This window comes from Cydia fagiglandana, chromosome Z, assembly GCF_963556715.1.
Source record: "Cydia fagiglandana chromosome Z, ilCydFagi1.1, whole genome shotgun sequence".
Taxonomy (NCBI): Eukaryota; Metazoa; Arthropoda; class Insecta; order Lepidoptera; family Tortricidae; genus Cydia; species Cydia fagiglandana.
Window position 1 is genome coordinate 18016971 of NC_085959.1, and position 12626 is coordinate 18029596.

The following is a 12626-nucleotide window of genomic DNA, read 5'->3' on the forward strand; positions in this document are numbered from 1 at the left end:
AGACATGGCGAAACTATAAGGGTTCTTAGTTGACCACGGAACCCTAAAAAACATCCTAGCTGGAGGCACAGCCTGGAGGCTTCAAGAAAAAGTTTTGCAAAATATGTGATGGTGAGGAACCCTGCGCAAGTCCGACTCACACTTTGCCGTTTGCCTGTTTGAAAATGTTAGGTACCTACATAAATGTCTTTCACCTGATTATCATTCATCATTTAAGTGATTTCGAACAATACCTACTTAATTTAAACTTGTTTGAAATGTCAATACTGCCTAAGTAGCGTCACAAACTTTGCAGTAGGTACTTAAACAAGAGGCAGCAAAGTCATTTAGCACTGCAACAAGCTACGCAGAAAACGGTCCCTCAAACGTAGGTAGGGCGCATGTTCTGTTTGCGCCTTGCATCCTTAACTCCATACGAGGAGCCGAGGAATCGAGCACACTGGATAGGAGGCGCGAGACGGAGAGCGAGCGCGCGCAGCACGGAGCGCCGGCGGGTGCGACAGAGACGACAAGACCGTCGCGGAATGCAGCGCATTTCATTTTCGTAACGGACTGCGGGTCGAAAAGCGCGCCCAAGTCGAGAGGGCATGTTGGTCATGTAGTAAGGTCGCGCGGGGGGAGGGGATATTGGCTGTAGTACGACGGCCGCGCTTCTCGTAAAGGAAGCGACCCTGGCGCGGTCATTGCTCGCATCGGCCGCATTCTTCTCCCCTCCCCTCGCCCCGCCAACGCGACTGCGCATCAATGAACTGCGCGCGAGCAACTGCCACGTCCAATCGCGCTGTCTCCTTTCAGCACCAGAGGATTCGCTTTATCTCCTTCGCTTTCCTGCTGTGGAACCCAGTTATCTGCAAGGATCATTGTGGATGTATTGTATCTATGAATAGGCAACTAATACATTTCAATTCATAATCGACTTACAAATTAACTTTATCATGTTCCCAAAAAGTAGGTTACCTACATATTACTTACTGGCTTATGGTAAGTAGGTAGGTATATAATAATATAAGCAAGCAATGCCCTAAATATGTAATATTCGTAGAGTACCCAGAAATATAAGTATTTAATTCAGGGGCGGCTTAGTTCGGCCGGACTCAAGATCAGGAAAGCTATTTAATCTTTTTATATAGATAATGTCCTTTTTCCCGTTTTCAGGCAGAAATTTAGAAACACTTAGAAAAGCATATCTAATAATATATATACTCGTAGGTATACATATTATGTACATAATTAAGTATTTCCATACAACAATGACGTATTTATTTATTATTAATGAATATATATAGCGCTTAATAGTTATTTGTTTTATATCTAAGGAAGCAAAGTTGTTGTTTAACCTCTCGTGCTAATATTGAGACCCGAGCAAGGGGAAGATTTCAAAATTAAACCATGAGTGTAGCGAGTGGGTCTAAAAATGGAATAATCAGCGATGCCAGAGTTTCAAGGTACGAGCGTTCAACAAATTTTACCACCGAGTGAAACCAGTAGGTAATTTTTCACCCTACCAACACAAGGAAAATACTAAATCTGAAATATCAAGCAAAATCAAAGCAAATCGATTCAAAATGATTGTTATTTTATAAAATATTTATCATTAAAAAATCCAATTCTACCCGCAAACTCAAAATTTGCATTTAATTAATGATTACTTTAACTCACATGTGGATAAAATGCAACGTCCTTATCAGTTTTTAAACAATTAAGAGAGCCTTTACCAGCTGGTGTGGTGAAAAATATAGGTATTAAAAAACTCAAAATTGGTGTGATACTAAAATAAATATTATTTTTAAACCCGTCAAGCGCGATTTGGATTTGTAGAAAAAAAAAACATTAAGTGGGTGCCACTCGCACTTGGCCCGTAGATCCCGTGCCCTACTACCCTTTAGGTAGTTTTAATTTTTAGGGTTCCGTACCCAAAGGGTAAAAACTGGACTCTGTAAGACTCCGTCCGTTTGGCCGTCTGTCTGTCTATCACCAGGCTCTATCTGGTGACAACTTCACAATTTTCACAGATTATGTATTTCTGTTGCAGATATAGGTAACAACAAAGACTAAAATAAACACAGGATATAATCAATATTTAAGGGGGCTCCCATACAACGAACGGGATTTTTGTGCCGTTTTTTGCGAACGTAACCCTTCGTGATTGAATCAAACTCGCACTTGGCCGGTTTTTTTTTTACATTTTGTACCTTGCTATGCAAAATTTTGTTTTACCCAGTTTAATAGTTCGAAGGACCGAATATCAACTATTGATTAAACTGATTAGTTAGAAGTATGTTCATTAAATCAAAACAAGATTTAGAAAAATAACAAAGAATCTTCAAGAAAAACAATACATTTCATTTAAAAAATATAAAACAGTATTAAAAGTAAAAATAGTTTTTAGGTGTCGACGCACCTTTGTCGACGCGTATAGATAACATTGATTAGCGATTAGTCTGACAACGACCAGTTTTGATGCCAAATACTACGTAAAAATATGGAGCATAATATAGGGATATCATGCATTCTTACTGCCATGTTTGTGCAAAGTTAGAGTGGTCAGAGTCTAGTACGAGCTCATAGCGTCAATCACCAAATACAGAATAATGACAGAATAAATAGCTTCATAAAAATCTAGTTTCTTGAATAGGAGGAGATAGATGGTGGTGACGTGGCCCTTTCGGCCTCGACACCAATCTCTTCACACAAAAAGCAGTCGCTGTTCATTGTGTCGACCAAACTGTGTAACCACTTTTTAAAAAAAGTAGAAGAAGAAGGAGATAGATACCACGGAGAGATAGGTACCTACGGAAAGCCAAGGCAGTGGCGTAGCTAGGCGTGGGCGAAGTGGGCCGTCGCCCGCAGCCTCGCGCCCCAAGTGGGGCCTCGCGCGAGGCTCCTTCGGGCACAGTGACAGAAAAGGGCCTCGCAGATGCGACTTCGCCCTATCTAGTCTTAATCAGAATATAGCCGGGATTCTGAACAAATATCGACTTCTACGCTATTTAAGTTCGGAACGAAAAAGTGTTGATGTAATTTGACAAACAATGTTTTTTACTCAATTGAGGATTTTTTTTAATATGACCAATTAGAAAAGAATATGTTTACAGACCATATTAATTTGCATGACACTGTGCGACAAGACACTTGATTACTATGGGTATGTAATAAACTTATATGACTTAAGAATTTTGAAAAAAAAAATTACCTACCTACTTCCCTTACACGTGAAGTGGGGATGACTTTTAGGGTTCCGTATCAAACCAAAACCAACGTAATTTCTAAGTCTAGTTACCTATTAGGTAAGTGGGAACATTATCAATATTATCATAAATATTACAGGAAAAATATAATCACACCTCTATCTTAAAAACTTTTTTTTAAATTAGCAAGCGGAGTCACGATCCTCAGCAGTGAGGGACCGACTTGAAAAATGTTTAATATTTTGAAATAAGTTCAAAGAAAAAACCTGCCCGTAAAAGTATTAAGTCTTAAATTCTTATGGCTTTAGAGTTTGCGCGGAAAGAGAAGATCCGAGTCAAAGAATGTATTGGTTGATGGTTCCCTTATCTTCCACGACTCTGCTCCTTCCGCACAGGGCACAGCACAGGGCATGAATTCAGCACAGGAGCCATCAGAATTTTGGCGCGAGGCGTAAATGTAAAGTTTATGCTTCCGATGTAGCCCACAACACAAGATGGTAGAACCTCGGTCATTTTGACATTTCTGTTTGTTAGAAGACTAATAAAGACAACATTTAACAGAGGTTTGCTACTGGCTAAGTTTTATTATGTTTAAGAGGGTTAATATTTACACTTAGGACCTAGTCTTGTATTGTTGTCTCGAAAACATATTATCTAACGAGGTGTATTCGGGTAATTCTGAAAGAAAATAAAACACTAGAAAAGTGGTGGATAATTCCGAACTCTTATTACAACGCAATATGAATGATATGTAAATGAAAATGATTTTTAAGATTACTTAATTTCCTAAATTACCCGAATACACCTTACGAGTACGTCGTTTGATATAAGTACGTGTGACTTGTGGTAATCCTCTCGGGGCGCCTGCAAAACTGCGACTTGCGTACTTGCATCAAAATGTACCTACTGTTATTACATGCTCATAACAAGTGTTATAGATGTATAAAAAGTATCGGCGGACCTACAGCAAGTAAGTAAACTTACCATTTTGTAATAATTAGCAAGATAAAAATAAAATAAAATAAACACAATGGTAAAGTAAGTAATGTAGGGTAGGTACAATTGTTAAAATTATTTTTAATCAAATGATACTACAGAAACAAGCTCACAAACCTTCTAAATAAGTTAAATTTGTAATTACGGAGAATCTGAAAACATTACGAAGTAATCGAAAGGGTCGCAGCGAAGTTGTCCAACGGCTTTGCGCTTCGCGGCAAAGCGCGGTCAACGCTCGGCAAACTGCCGGACTTACAGGTTGGACATGGGGCAATGGAATCCGCGGGGGACAAAAAAGAAACGCGCCCGCGCCGCCGCTGCGCGCGCTCCTCGACTACTAACAACGGTTTAAGTACATACGGCCCCGTCGGACGAGACGCATCCGCCCGCACTCAGTACCGTCTTTACCATAAGGACACACGGGGCCCGTGCCAAGCGCCCTCATCCTCAGGGGGCCCCGAAGGACAGACACAGTATATTTGATTATCCATATGATAATATTCTACTTATTATCTTGTATTTGGGTCATAGTAGCAAAATGTAAGTTTAATTCGCTTTCATTACTTTGCAAAAGGGCCCCAAATTCCTATGTGCCCAAGGGCCCCGGCATAGTTTAAGACGGCCCTGCCCGCACTACCTAACACCATAACCAAGCTGTGATCAGGAGTCCACCGTGCGACTTCCACCGCCCGCCAAGACTATCCGTGTTCGGATTATATGCTCGCATCTCAATGACTGACTAATCTTTGATCATGCACTCGTGCGTTACACGCGAGTGCGCATGAATAGGCGCATTCTTGAAAGATAGAGCACCACTCAGATATTTAATGCTAATTTAGCTAAACATTTTGTTCTAAAGTTAAACAAACATGAATTTACCAAGGCTAAGAATATTCTCAAATGATCATTTACTGTTTTAGGTAAGTAGGTACTCACTTATTTTCAATTAATTCGCGTGACATGTTCAATATTCACCAAGTGGACTATAAAAATACAAAAATTCGAATGCGGGACAGGGCACTGCAGGTCATTAAAGTAAGTGGGAAGAAAAAAAATCTACTTACATGGCGCTCATCGCCCTTTCTGAGAAATTGCGTGAAGCCGACCGTTTTCTGAGAAGAGTGAGAACTTTTTACGCGCCAATTCTTATTACAATACAGCTCGGATGCCAGCGCGCATTCCGGTGACGGACCGTCGCAGGCGCACCCTGCAACGGTTTATTATTTTTTAGTTCAACTAGTACCTATACTATATGGATCGATGGTAAGTTAAAAATCCGACCAAGTGAGAGTCTGCAGATTCGCGCCCCGAAGGGTCCTGTACAGTCACCTGCAATAATATGTTACGCAACGAAGGCCGCAAAAATATCTGACACGATCTTATTTGTAGAGCCATAAAACCGTGTCACATATTTTTGCGGCCTTCGAAGAGTAACATATTATTGCAGGTGATTGTACCATAAGTACAGTCATCAGCAATAGTATCTTACACAACTAGGGCCGCAAAAATATATGACGCGCTCTTATTGCGCTCCAAATAAGAACGTGTCACATATTTTTGCGGCCCTAGTTGTGTAAGATACTATTGCTGATGACTGTACCATTGCACGATCTTTATTTTCAGCCGACTCACGCTTGACTGAAACCGCGGTTTGATTATATACTTACAATGAAATGGCCCTCACATGTATAACTGATTTGATCAACCATTATAAAGTAAAATTGATCAACATTAAAATATAATCGTTTTTTAGGATTCCGTAATAGTCAACTAGGAACTCTTGGTTTCGCCGTACTGTCTGTCCGTTGTTTAGGTAAGTACCTACTTATCGCAGTGATCATGGTTATTAGGAAGCTGCAAGATATCTCGCCGGCAAAGTGGAATAGAAAAACGAGAAAAAAAAACTGTTTTTGAAAGAAAAATGGTAGATACATTTATATGACCATAATAGGGTCAAATGTTTGATTAAGTGTTAAGTGGAATTTTTCTATATGCAAATTATCCTCACCCTATGTGATGCTATGTGTGTGGTTTGGGATGTGGTTGCAGAGGTCTTTAAAAAATGTGTAGATTTCTACTTTCTAAAAAGCGTTTTTCCAATAAATAATATTTACGAAATAATTGACTAATAATAAGAATAAATGACGATTATTTCTGACTTCAGTATTGCTTGAATTCAGTTGACCCTTTGTAGACCTGCATACCTACTTACATATAACAAATCAATTTTCAGAAGCACCTCTACCATTTGACCAGGAAATTACATAAATGCTCTGGAGAGCCGTCTACCGCAGCGCCTGCGAGAAGATAGTGCCAATTGTTAAACGCTTCCCCCACCTAATCGCTCAGCTATGGTTCCGGACGGGTGTCATTGACCGCACGAAGCCGGAAATAAACACTCCTACAGTTCCGTTCGACGGAACTCCTCCGTGCATAAATTTTTCATTTCTTTAGGTATAACGTGTCTCTGTCTCTACCCTCTACATAGATGAATAGGACGTGTCGATTTCTAACCTACATACAAAGTCTCATTCCAAACGCCACAGTATTAACTGAGAAATTACTGACATCTACGTTTTAATACTACTGAGCAGCTTTAAGGTATTAGATACACGGTGATTAAAGAGTATGTCATATCACTAGTGTCACTTTTAATCTTATCGTTGTTCTATCTACATTGTTCATGAACGACTGATATGGTACAGTACGCTCCAATTTATTGATGATTTTTTTGTTTAATTTTTTTTATGATCATATATTCAAGTAATTAACTATAACTTATTACATTCCTGAGAAGGAACTCTACTAGGCTTCTCGATCAATGCCCAGAAAGTAGAGACACATATAAATAAAGTACTCGCTAACTTTATTTTTGTATGTCCACATTTAACCCCTATTATCTCTAATATTAAATGACATTAGCGTAGGTAAAATTCTTAAGCTTAAGGTCATTAAAATATATGTATCACCTATATAGTTTTCAAAAGTTCTGAGGACGTATTTTTAATAAATCGCGTTCATTCTTTAAATCTGCCCTTTCATGTGAGGTGTTTCTTTAATTCAGTAGGATACATTATTATATCTGGCAGACAGAACGAATTTAAGATAATTAATTAAGTATGGGATGCTAATGACAGCGACATAGCCACAAACTCCGTCTATTCTCATCCCGTGCCGAGCGCAGGCGAATGTCGATGACGGCGCGATTGGCGCGAACAATCGCTAATAGAGGCGTACAGATTTTGCATAGTGTTAAAGGTACTAAATTAATTTATCAACAAGCGGCGTGGGAAAAATGTGAGACACAAGATGGACACACAACTACTGTTATAAGGCCGTGTAATATAGGGGAGACCGAGGTGAGTTGTGACAGAGGAGAGTTGTGCCATCGTTGATTTTTTGGAATCTATTAACTAAAAACAAGGTCGCAATAGCGCGCGTTTGTTAGTTCAAGTTACGAGCTAACAAACGCACACTGTTGCGAGCTCGCTAACAGTCATTAGATTCCAAAAAATCGACAATGTCACAACTCTCCTCTGTCAAAACTCACCTCGGTCTCCCCTAGGTCACAGCTTGATTCAACAACACCATCGCAGCGGCTTTCGGCGGCTCAATTGATTATGAAATCTTTGTTATGATTTATCTTAGGTCTTATGTTAGCGTTTTATAATATGAATATAAAAGTAAATTATAAAAACACTTACAAAACAATAAAAAATACATATAATCACATTATAAAAAACCTAACCTAGGGTGCCGCCGGTAGCGGGGCAAGGCCAGAGCTGCCGGTGGTCAGGGCTGCAGAGAGAGGAACCGGCGGACTATCTGGTATAGGTATTATTGTTACCTACATTTACAAGAAGCAGTGGTGGCCGAGTGGATAACTATGACGTCGGACTTTCAATCCGGAGGTCGCGGGTTCAAATCCTGGCTCATACCAATGAGTTTTTCGGAACTCATGTACGAAATATCATTTGATATTTACCACTAGCTTTTCGGTGAAGGAAAACATCGTGAGGAAACCTGCATACATCTGCGAAGGAAATTCAAAGGTGTATGTGAAGTCCTCAATCCGCATAGGGCTAGCGTGGGGACTATAGCCCAAGCCCTCTCGCGCATGGGGGGAAGCCTGTGCTCAGTAGTGGGACGTATATAGGCTGAAATGATGATGATGATGACATTTACAAGTGACATTTAATTTGACTGTGGAGTTGAGTTCCTGCACCTCTAGCACATCTTGCATCCGCGACTTAGACCGCGACTCGAGTCGCCATTCCCGCAGCTGTCAAATCTGTCGATTTCCGTAGCATAACTTGTACCCGCGACTGCAACAGCCGCGTAGAGAACTCAAAGTCGCGGCGCGACTCGTCAGTGTTACCCGGCGAAATCAAAGTCTAAACAAATCTATATTTGCAAGTGGCAACACTGAATCGGAAACCAGGGATGCGCTAAATCATTCGTTCTTTGGTGGTAAAAAATCTGGTTTTTTGTCGATGGTTAAGTTTTTCCTGTCAAAGTCAAGGAACTTCCAAATTTTGTCAACATTTAATTACAGGAAAAATATGAAAAAAATGTAAGTAATAGAGCCTTATATACTTAATATTGATAATATTCCTTAAAATATATATTGTTTAAAAATTTCTGTTTAATAAACCTTTTAATAAAATATTTTTGTAAGTAACTATAATTAATGGAATTGCTATTATTGGTTTTGTTCTCATATTCCTGTTGTAAATAGTGTTTTATTTTTCAGAATAAGTTCAGCATTATCCTAGAGTTCCTAGACACGATTGATATCCCAGCACCCAAAGGAAAATATTGTTAACAGGAACGTGCCAACGGGACCCGAAGTGGAGAGTCAGGAAAAGAAACACACTAGGCAAGCTTGTAGGTTTCAAACGTGGAGCCTTTTCTAAATTAACTAAGATCTGAGAAGCGCTTTAGCTTTAAGAACACCACCGAGGAAGTGAACTATTAATAATAACCCTAATGGTTATGGCATACCTATCTAAGCTGCCGCAGTAACTCTCAAATAAGTTTCATATAGTTTTTCTTGTGCCAATAATGGATGGCATGTGTGTGTACTGTGTGTTTATGATTTGACAAATTGATATGAAAAGCTTATTTCATATTCCTCGATGAAGTCATGACCATATTTTATTGTTTTGTTTACAATACAAACCAATTTTCTTTCCAGGGTGATATTTAATTGTCCTACGCCGCATGTCGAAGAAAAAGGAAGAGAGAAAATACTTTTCAAGGGTAATAAAGAAGATTCTTACAATTTCTCTATTGTGGTTCTAGATGTTAATATATATATTAGGTTTAATAATAAGAAGTCTAATATTGCAAGAATATATAAGGCAAAGCAATATACTATTAATTTAAATATTGTTTTTTTTTTCTCTCCTGTATTTTTACCTGAAAAGAAACAAAAATAAAGTAGGTAGGTACCTAGAACTTCTAGAAGCCATGATTAGCTCCCCAAGGCCCACTTCATACCTAATGCTGACAACAACGTATCATAGCAATGATCGTATCAGGCCCTGTCAAACATGAAGTGAAACATCTAGAACACGGGTATGATCTAGAGGAGTTTCAATATGGTAGACCATATGATAACCGTACCTATGCTACGCAGACTATGACATGAGCGTAACGACTCCTTCAAAATATTGTTGGTCGGCTCGGTCCAGTCACGTCACGGTATGGTGTTGGCAGGGGATGGAATGGTTTAGTGGGTGATAGTGAATAGAATCAGGCGTTACTTTGCGGAAATCCATATTAATTCAAACTAAAATATTACTTTGCTAATCCGCGAAAAGATAACGTGCTAGTCAATCAGTGCTAACCCAAAAAAAAAATACGCAAGTAAGCATAACGGGTTAGCACTGATTGACTAGCACGTTATCTTTTCGCGGATTAGCAAAGTAATATTTTAGTTTGAATTAGTGGGTGATGACTGATAATATTTCATACAAAGCATGATTTTGAGCCGGACATGATCCTGTTATAGCCACGTATTACATCATTCTGTTACAGTACGATGCAGCGGGCACAGGCCACATGTAGGTATGTTTTGTTGAAGTCGAGGAAGGTTCCAAACGGTACCTAAATAGTAAGAGATTGTTGAAATTAGACATCTAACCGTGATCCTAAATATTACTACTAAGACTAAGGCTTACTTAATAAGTTGGATAGTTTGTTTTGAACATTTGTACCTACCCACCTCATCGGCTTCGTTTATGTAGGTACAAGCAAGCGGGCTCCGTTGTTAGGTTGATGAAAGTTTTGTGTAAGGAAGTCAGGATTACTTTTACAAACATACGAACCTGAATTGAAATTTAAAAATCCTACATATGTAGCTATTTACTTAATTGAGTACCTACAAGCTAGCTGTTTGAAAGTTGTTAACATGATGGGTGTGTTGTGGTACTTGTAGGTATCACCGTGCATAATCATCGATATAAGAGTGCGTAAAGCGCATTTAGTGATTGTTCCACACTTCCTTATTCCTTAGGGCAATAAGTTATTATACAAATTATATTATTACATAATATATGAAACTTGTTTTTAAGTTATAATTATCATGAGTTTAGTCAAAAAAGTACAAGCAAATCACCCGCGAGAGCGAGTCGCGTTATAAAGTGGCGTAGACTTCGACTCGCGGATTGACATAAAGACGAGAGAATATTTTGTCTCTAAATAGGCAGTTGTGCTACGGATTTTAGTTCAAAGTCGCGATCGTTGTCATTTTCTGACAGTGACACCTGATCGCGAGTTTGTCGCGGCTCTCGCGCGTAAGTTGTGCTGCCAACACGCGACAAGCCGCCAAGTCGCGCCGATCTGTCACTTCTCGCGCCTGTCGCGGCCAGTTGTGCTAGAGGTGCTGAATGTTTTTAATCTTAGTTCTTACGCTCACAGTCTAGGCAAATAAGTATGCACCAAGCAAATGTAGCGCAATAAAAATTCACCGGACTATGTTGGTTCATTATATTCAGGGTCCAGTACTTCAGTATCTACTGGCTGGTGGTTGGTGTTGTACCTAGGAGGTTATTACGGATATGGGTGTATCGGTGTATCCGTTAAAATGTAGCTAGACAATCAGCAAGATGCTGCTTTCGTTGGTGGTATGGTCCAATCGAAAGCGGTCACAGAGTTGTAGCCAACTTTGTCATCGGGTGGGGTAGGTAGTAAGCAGATCTTCGGCTCACTTGTGAAATAACATTTGGTAAACAGCGGGGGAAGCTGAATTGGACTGTTATAGGACCAGATAAAAAGTTGGTATGTGCGTGAGAATGAAGAAGCCTCAGCAACAGCAGTGGGTTAATAATGAAAAAAAAGTTGTAGTGATAGGTGGTATTGTATTAATCTCTTATGATCCCGTTTCTGAGTGGGATCAATGGCTAGCTAGGCACGTGGAGGCAGCAACATATACTTACTGTACCTATATACACCTACAGATACGAAAATTATAAAATTAATCAGTAAACGTACGTTCCTAGAAAGCTCATGATCTGATTTATAATCTCACTTCAATAAAACCCGGGCTACCGTTTTATATTAACCGACTTCAAAATTTAAAAGGCTCTTAATTCGGTTAACAACGGTGTACCGTACCCACTTTATTAATTACCCCTCCGTGTGCAGCAATGGAAAAATTATAGGTATAAACGTAAATTGTTGACATTGCCCAAGAGTGAGATGAAGAAAGTTAGTCGAGGAAGCATGCAGCCATTTTAAGTACCTATATAAAGTAGAGGAAAAAGTTGATCGCAGTGCGGGTCGAAGCAGTCGAGGATTGCATTCGATCTAAACGGTCGATCTCAATCCGCGGCATGTTCCGCGCTTGTCGAGTCTGATCTTTCCTTCGGTATTGCAATGCACATCCGGGGCGGTCGATACGAACGGCGACTTGCGCCGTGCTTGCGGCGCCCCCCGCCTCCCTCGCCGCCTCCCCCTGCCTGTCTTCGAACCCCCCGCGACAACTCACATCGATTCGCGCTCTTGATTATTAGGCGTTAGTCGCAAAAGTTTATCATTTCATTACTCTCATGGAGGTTTTTCACCATGTATCCGTAAGACGTGCCCCATAAAAGCCGTCGAGGGTTCCGTCGTACGGTTGTTTTTACTCTGCTGCCTCGGAGAAAGTTACTACATACTTACTTACACTAAATAAAGCTAACACCACAAGCTAGAAACGTAGAGGTATCATAAAATAGTTGCGCCGTAGGTAGCTCGTAGCTAATTAGTTTCTACCTACCTACGTAACAAAATCTGGTTAAATTAGAAATTTTATAATTACCTATAAAACCCAAACACCGGCCAAGAGCGAGTCGGACTCGCGCACTAAGGGTTCCGTACCAATGTGCAAAAAACGACAAAAAATCACGTTTGTTGTATGAAAGCCCCACTTAAATATTTACTATATTCTGTTTTTAG

The 12626-nt window shown here is 39.8% G+C and overlaps 1 long non-coding RNA gene across 1 annotated transcript; it reads left to right on the forward strand.

Moving 5' to 3' along the window:
- Window positions 1-8609: 8609 nt before the first annotated feature.
- On the forward strand, window positions 8610-9557 carry LOC134679452 (uncharacterized). The gene is made up of 3 exons (XR_010100331.1): window positions 8610-8757; window positions 8938-9071; window positions 9382-9557. It is a non-coding gene; the product is annotated as an uncharacterized LOC134679452 (long non-coding RNA).
- The last annotated feature ends 3069 nt before the right edge of the window (window positions 9558-12626 follow it).